Source organism: Pinus tabuliformis, chromosome X, assembly GCF_031772625.1.
Source record: "Pinus tabuliformis cultivar Carrire ecotype Pingquan chromosome X, CPIR1, whole genome shotgun sequence".
Taxonomy (NCBI): domain Eukaryota; kingdom Viridiplantae; phylum Streptophyta; class Pinopsida; order Pinales; family Pinaceae; genus Pinus; species Pinus tabuliformis.
In genome coordinates this window covers 976,936,309-976,944,118 of record NC_142308.1, presented here as the reverse complement: position 1 = coordinate 976,944,118, position 7,810 = coordinate 976,936,309, and positions in this window count along the sequence as shown.

Here is a 7,810-nt window from a genome sequence, read left to right as displayed (position 1 = left end):
CGTGTTTTCCTCCTATCTGACAGATCGTGCACCATACTTCAGGTGTTGTGCTTGGTCCTGCTTGTGCCTCTAGTCCTAATGGCATTGGCCCCTCTCCCGTCAAGTAATTCGAGAAGACTAGACAATGGTCCTTGTCATGCCCCTGGCTTTTGCATTTTATGCACCATACCTCCTCACATGCTTTTGGGCGAGTTATCCTGTCTTGTTTCAAACAATGCATTTCCAGACACAAATTTTGTAGCTGCGCGTGGATTTGTTGCACTCCCAGGCCAGGATCTTGTATTGGGGTCTCGTGCAGTCTCATTGCAATCTCCAAAGTTCAATCTAGGTGGATAACTTCTTCTGCGACAACGTCGTTCTTAGATGCGGTATTAGTGACGCTACAAACCATGTGAGCTGTTTCCCATCTGTCAAGGTCATGTTGGCATCACGAATCATACTCTTCAGTCTCTGATCTAGATCCCATGGGGTCTTTCCTGGAGGCATCGCAATATCCTTAAACCGGATAATCAATTGTGTCTCCGACATTGGCATTCTAAATTCCCCGTTCAGCGCAGCCTGAATATCTGCAATCCCCACATTTGAATGGTCATTAGAATGCTTAATCTACCATGTTAGTGCACGATCTTGCAACTCGCTCACCAATGTTGCCTCCTTTATATTGTCATCCACGACTCCTTGTGCTTCCCATATAGCCCTTACCATGAACCAAAATTGGTCTGGATCTTCGTTCCCTACTCCCTTGAATACCGACAATTTTATTACACTCGCCATATTGAACTGTGGTGGTGGCAAAGGTGGTCTGGGCAGAGATGGAGGTAAAGATGGTGAGACTTGTGGCAATGTGGCTGGAGGTGGTAGGCATGGAATTCGCTGCCTTATCAGACCAACTTAGACTCTTTCTCTATGCTTCACTATCTTTTTGATTCCATCCGTTGGTTAACTAACTACTTTACAACTTAGAGCCTCACTCTATTTATATAATCCCATGGTCCAAGAACCATGGGTAGGCTAACACTACATTCAAAACTTAGGGCAAAAAACCCTATGACTCTAACATACAGTTCGTGCTCTTCTCCTGCAATTCGCAGAGTTTTTACAACAATATTACTCAAAACTTGGGCTTTGAACCCCAAACCATGATATGGGGGGATTCCATGCCCAACAGTGGGGAGACTAAAGGTCTCGACTTCTGTGTACAAAATTCTAAACTCATATGGAAATTATTGTAAACAACCCACCATAACCTTAGTAGAAATGTTGACTTAACTTATCCAATTTCTCTTATACTGTTAGAAAAATGGGACACATTTTTGTTTTTATCTTTTATTTTATCAATTCTCCTTTCAAGGGCTTGGATTATTAAATCAAGTGTACAACCCTTCTTCTGCAGTAGAGTATTATAACTCGAATAGAGACATATATTAACATTATGGAGAGCCAATTATTTTTGTTATATATACATATACATATACATATACATATACATATACATATACATATACATATACATATATATACACATATATATATACATATATATATATACATACATATATATATATATATATACATATATATATATATATACATATACATATACATATATATATATATATATATATATATATATATATATATATATATATATATAGAGAGAGAGAGAGAGAGAGAGAGAGAGAGAGAGAGAGAGAGAGAGATCTATTTATATTTATATTCCTGTGCTACATCTTAAAAAGGGATACATCAATAGTATTATGGCATCATGTCACCCTGACTCACCAACTAAATCCAGTGGTCCGTAATGATTGGGTGGGGGGGGTGTGTGATTGACAACCCGGGTCAATGTACTTGACCATTAAAAATGTGGGCACATGTCTCAATCCAACCTAAGGTTGTAAGGCTTCCATCAGATATTCCTTCGTGCTTCTATTGGTCTGGTGACTAATACCAATTGTCCCACCCCATTCCTCCTTGCTAATGTCAAAAGGGAGGGCATGTCACACTCCACCTGCACCATTAGATCCTGGAAGAGATCAACGACTTGCAATGTGGGGTTCCCTCCCTACTGACGTCGCAAAGGCACACACAGTCAATTTTGAGTGGTGAATCTCCATAGTCTTATTGAAGTGGTGGCTCTCACAAAATCAGACCTCAACACTAAGACCTCTACTCACCAATTCCTTCCATGTCATCCTAGTCTTGTTCTCCGAGTGTTTCTATTCATATGTTTCTTTATTATCTGTTAGGGCCTCATTACTAGGATTACATGTATGGTGGGCCACCCAACCCGTTTTCCCATTATCCATCCATTATGGCTTCGAATGCCACCACTGCCTGTTGCCTTGTCACCTTCTTCCATTTTTAAAGCTACCCTTAAAAGTCTCCAAGGTAAATACACCGGCCTCAGTTGTCCTAAGGCCCACCCTGCACCAATACCATTGTAACTAAGATTGCGTGGAGGCCACCATGTTCTAATCCATGTCATTTTGCACCTTCGAATAAAACTCCACCTATGAACTTACTGGACAAATGTCGATGGGATGAGATATAGGGTGTGATTTGTTACAACCAATGAGATTGAAGCTAGAATAACATGGAGGCAACCATGTGTTGCCCTCACATTATTCCACCCCTTTTCTACAGTCTTCCCCTTTTAACTTATGGGGAAAATAAGCTTTGGATCATGCCACCCCTCCTTAGCCCAATAATGATGAGGCAAAATTTGGGCACCCAATACATAGCTTCCAGAGATAGGTTTCCACTAGGTTGTTGGAAAATTGTTATCCTATTAGAGCTATAAGGTCGAATTCCCACCTAGATTCCTTGAATTGATATGCCTATGGCTTGGCTACAATGTTTTTGCAACTGTCTGAGCTACACCAATGTTCCACCATGGCCACAATGGATTACTGAAGCACCCACAGGTTCCATCCCTGTTGAGGGGAAAAGTATCTAATGCAGAATGCCTCTATCCCACTCTGAAGGTGATACTACTCCAGCAACAACTGAATGCAAAGCTATTCAAAGTTTCTTCTTTATGAGATGAGAGAGGGAAGAAAAGGATGATCTACTAATCGTTATCTTGCGCTAATAGTCGATCCAGTCTTCACTCCTTGCAGCTTGCTCCTAGCTCCTTATCCTTTCACCGGCCCAGCTACACACAGATCCTGTAAAAGCACAAGAAAAGGAAACTACAAGAAGCATACATCCATAATCGATTATAGGATTAGCATAAATCAAATATACAAGCATCTATTCATCATAAAGACACATGCATATAGAAGAACCTCAAATACTTTATTGATAATAGAAGTAAAGTTCTGAGAGAGTTACAACCACAATGGGCCCAATCCAGCAACACCTCCCAGCTGAAAGAAATCTCCTCTTCACCTCCTTCAAGCAAAAACACCCAATAGCTCTATACACAAACCAACAACACTTCCTTACTTGCACAAAATTCCAGCCCCCTTAGACCTCATGAGAGAGCTCTATATATAGGTTTTTGGAGAAAGGATGAGTCATCTTGAGACTGGCCTGAAGCTGACTTGTGTCCTCTCCCACTTTAGTTAATTTTCAGTTCTTGAGTCCACTTGGAGAATCTTGCTTCCACTTGGAGATCAAGACCCTCTTACTCATCACTAGGCGAATTCCTTGACCCAAGTGTCAGTTTGGAAGCTTCCTGGGCAGTTGACACCTTGCAGAATGACTGTGCCACTTGGCCAATCTCGCCCAGCGCAGGTAGCCTTCATTAGTTTTGACCTTCAGCGCAGGTACAAGGAGGAGCAGTTGACATTCAGCGCAGATGCTCAGTGGAGCAGCTGACATGATCCAGAAATAGCCTGTTTTTGAGTGTTTTTGGGTGGAGAACTGATTCTTAGTGCTGTGGTTTGCAGATCTTCTTCCTCTAAGGGTAAGATCAACATGTTTAGGGACTTTGGATCCCTCAGATTATTGACATTTCATGCTCCATGCTGTTAGGCACAAAAATGTCTATAACAGTTGCCCCCTAACGTATGAGGTCGTTTATCGGGTGAAATGCTTTATTAGGAGGATCCGAAGTTCATTCAATCGGCTGAGAGGTGCCCTGCAATAAAATACAATACAATACATTATTTTTTTTTATTCTGCTTTCATGATCTAGCTGAGGCGGGCATTCCCATGCTCAGCTTTATAAATTCATTTTGGTACATATAACAGACGACCGTCTGGTGATAGACTGATAATTCTCTGCTGAAATTATCATCCTTTGAGTAGGATGATCATCTGCTGTAATGATGTACATATCAAATGTCTTTATATCCTGAATATATATCGCAGCCCGGATGGATGAAACTAGATCCGGGGTCTTCAATCTCGTTCGATCTTCACTCTAAGTACAAGTCGATCCATGTGAGAATTGCGTTGAAGTCGAACATGGAAAGACATCGCTTGATTACCGGTCAATAATGTAAACTGTTAACAAGCGCGAGAGGAATCACCAATAATGACAATGACCCTCAAGGTACTACAGTACAATTCACGTGGTGTGAATAAAGGACTTGGCGTCGAACACCACGCAAAATCTTCTGGTCGAAGGTCATTGATGTATACCTGTCGCCGGAAGTGAGAAACTTGCCATTGAGGCATGCAAGCTTCAGAGTACTGGGGGGAGTGTTTCTAGATCAACTTCTTGGATAATGAGCTGAAGTCAACAAGAAGCAATCCATCAAAGGAGGGCCTTAATGAATCCCACATCAGTGACATGGAACGGAGCTAATGACTTTAGTGGAGGTGAAAACAAACTGTGAGATATGATTCAGGGTGGCGATCATGGGTGGATGAAGGATAATGTATGGCAGTGGATGGGACACGGTTGACTCTTTCTCAACACATCTCTTGAACATATAACGACACTAATGTGATGGATCGGTAGCATTACCCCAAATACGGATGGTTTGGCGAGGACCATGGTGATGAGACTGGTGAATGAAACAACCCAACCCGATGTGGTACGGAGGACAAAGTGTCATGTTCAAGAGTGACTTGCTACCATCAAAGCTTCGAGGTTCTCCCAATTTTTCCCTAGTCATTTCTGACCAGTACCTCTTTATTTTTGTCAAGCTTGAGGAGGATAACATATGCTTGTTCTATAACCTGCCCTTCGGGCAAGCCCATCGCTATGTTTTAATGAGCCTAGCGATAGGGAAACTCGTTCTCGTCTAAAGACAAGTTTGTCGCTACTTAATCATTTTAACGAGTCTAGCGACAAAGACAACCCGGTCCTTTTCATTTTTAGAGAGTCTGAAAAGGTACAGAAAGTTAACTCCAAAATTCCTTTTTCGTCATCTAATCCCTTAAGTCCGAAAAAGTATAAAACAATACAAAAGGGATGAATTTTCGATAACTTTAACGAGCCGAATAAAACAAGCGCTCGACCTTTTTGTGCAATAATCCCTCAGGTCCAAAAAGATTAAAATCTAGAGGAGGGATAGCTCTTCCGGTCCTTTTAACGAGCTGGAAGGCCAAAACTTGGCAAACTTTTCATATTTTACGAGTCAGATGAAAAGAGCTCAAAGAAGACTTGTCTTTTGAGGAACGAGTGATAAACAGGGATAACAGCAGATTCCAGGTACAGGTTGGAATTTTCCAATCACGACAGTGTCACAAGGATGGCTAAGTGGAATCACTCTTCGCAACTGTTCCTAAAAATGGGTAAACAATCATATGGGGGTGAACGATCGGCCAAATAGAATGGAGGTGGCGGGTGCAAACACGACCAAGGCTTTCATGGCTAATAAATTTACGATCACAATGGTTATTTACCGGCATAGGTTCTTTTTTTAGATAAAAATGAGCTTAAACTCTGGGGGAAACATTGCTCACTGCTTTTATTTATTTTTTTAAGAGCATGAAGACCGCGTTAAAACTGCTCGGATCTTGCGTTTATTTTTTAACGAGCATGAACTTTATGCTAAAACTGCTCGATTTGTGGTCAAATTTTTTATTTTTTACCATTACTAGCTTTTCTCTTTTCAAATGTAGTACTGCATTTTTCAATTGCTGCAACAAACTATGTTAGAAATGGATAATATTTGCATGAAAATGAGAATATAACCCTAATATTTCACTTTGTACTATGTAAAAAGCCATTAAAAGGTGTTTTTACCTCTCATTTACCATTTCATTTGCATTTGGTTTGTTGGAGCTCTAGAGGTGCCTCTTCCCCCTTGATTTTTACCAGCTGATTCCGGGAGATTTTGCGGACGATTTTCGGCGCCGTCTGGACCAGGTAGGAGCTAAACCCTAGCTCTTTCTTTTCATGGTTTCCTTTTCCTGTTTCTTGCCTGTTTTCCAGTCTTTCTGAGCCCCTGGGGTTTTGCCAGGGCGCCCTAGGATCAGCGCAGGTTTCCATTTTGAAACCTGCGCTGAAGGTCAAGCTGCCTTAAGGCAGCCTGACCCTCAGCGCAAGTGGGAGACTTCCTGCCTGTGCTGGGCTCAAAAGGACTGAGTTTTGAGGTTATTTTTGATGATTTTTTCGCCAGTTTTTCATCAAAACAGGAACTCATTCTCTCTCTTGTTTGTTTTGCAGGGTGACTTGAGCAAAATGTCCCTTACATGGCGAGAACGAGAACATGAAGAGGAGGACATGATTGCCCTCCATGACCCGGTCACGGTGAACGCGCTGCGGAACTGTGGCCTGCTGAAGTTCTTCCGGATCTCTAGTATGAGAGCACAGATTTCTTTACTGCAGTATATGCTTGATGCTTGGGATCCTGTTAACCAAGTGTTCCAGATTAGGGGGAAGACCATCCCCTTGACCATAGAGGACATGTACTTCTTGACTGGGTTGTCAAGACGCAGTGCCTTCGTTTCCTTATCAGGTACGGCTCGGGGGACTGATTCCACCAGAGATTATGTCCACCAGTATTGCAGGGAAGGTTCTCAGCCGAGCAGAGACGGAAAAATTGTTATCCATGAGATTACTGATCGAGCTCTCAGGTCCATTCTGTTTACTATTGGTAGGATGGCCGGTAGTGCAACTTTACATGTTGCCAACAGGTCTTATATGCAGCACGCCCTAGAGTGTCTCCAACCGAAAGTATTCAACTGGTGTGATGCAGTACTTGTTCAGATGAAAAGTCAATTGACCAAGATAAAGGACGAGAAGCTGAAGAACTTTGGATTTGGTTCTATTCTGACTACCTTTGCCTTGGAGAAAATCCCACTGATGCAGCCTCAGTACATCATACTTGACTTGCCCTCTCCGACCGAGCCACGCATGCAGAGGTGGGTTGACCACATGTCTAGGCATGCAGGCCAACCTCAGATTACTTTCACTGAGGCCTTCTTTAGGTGGTTCGAGCGCCAAGAGATGGCGTTTTCTGAGTATCCATATGTGGGTATGGATTTCCGAGGTGATCCGGATTTGGTTCTACCGGATGGCGAGCAGTGGGGTGCTATTGGTAAACTCTTTGACCACATTATTGTTTATTGTTCTTGTTCATAACGTTGCTGTGCTTTATTCTATCAAGACTTTCAATTGTACTCTTGGGTGCATGCAGATATTGGTCCTGTTCGTCCAGCAGTTCGTCCGAGATCGCCAGCTGCTGCCTTAGCAGGGGAGCCTGCTAGGAGAGTTGTTATCCGTGATCTTGACGACACTGAGACCCTTGCAGCTGTGCAGGAGCAGGTTGAGAGCCTTACTCGTGGCCTTCCGGATGTACAGATCGACGAGTTACCTTTACAGATGCAGCGTCACACCATTGGTGTGCCTAGACGATGGACTCGTCTCTTGCGCATGATTGCACAGGCCGTGACGTACTATCAT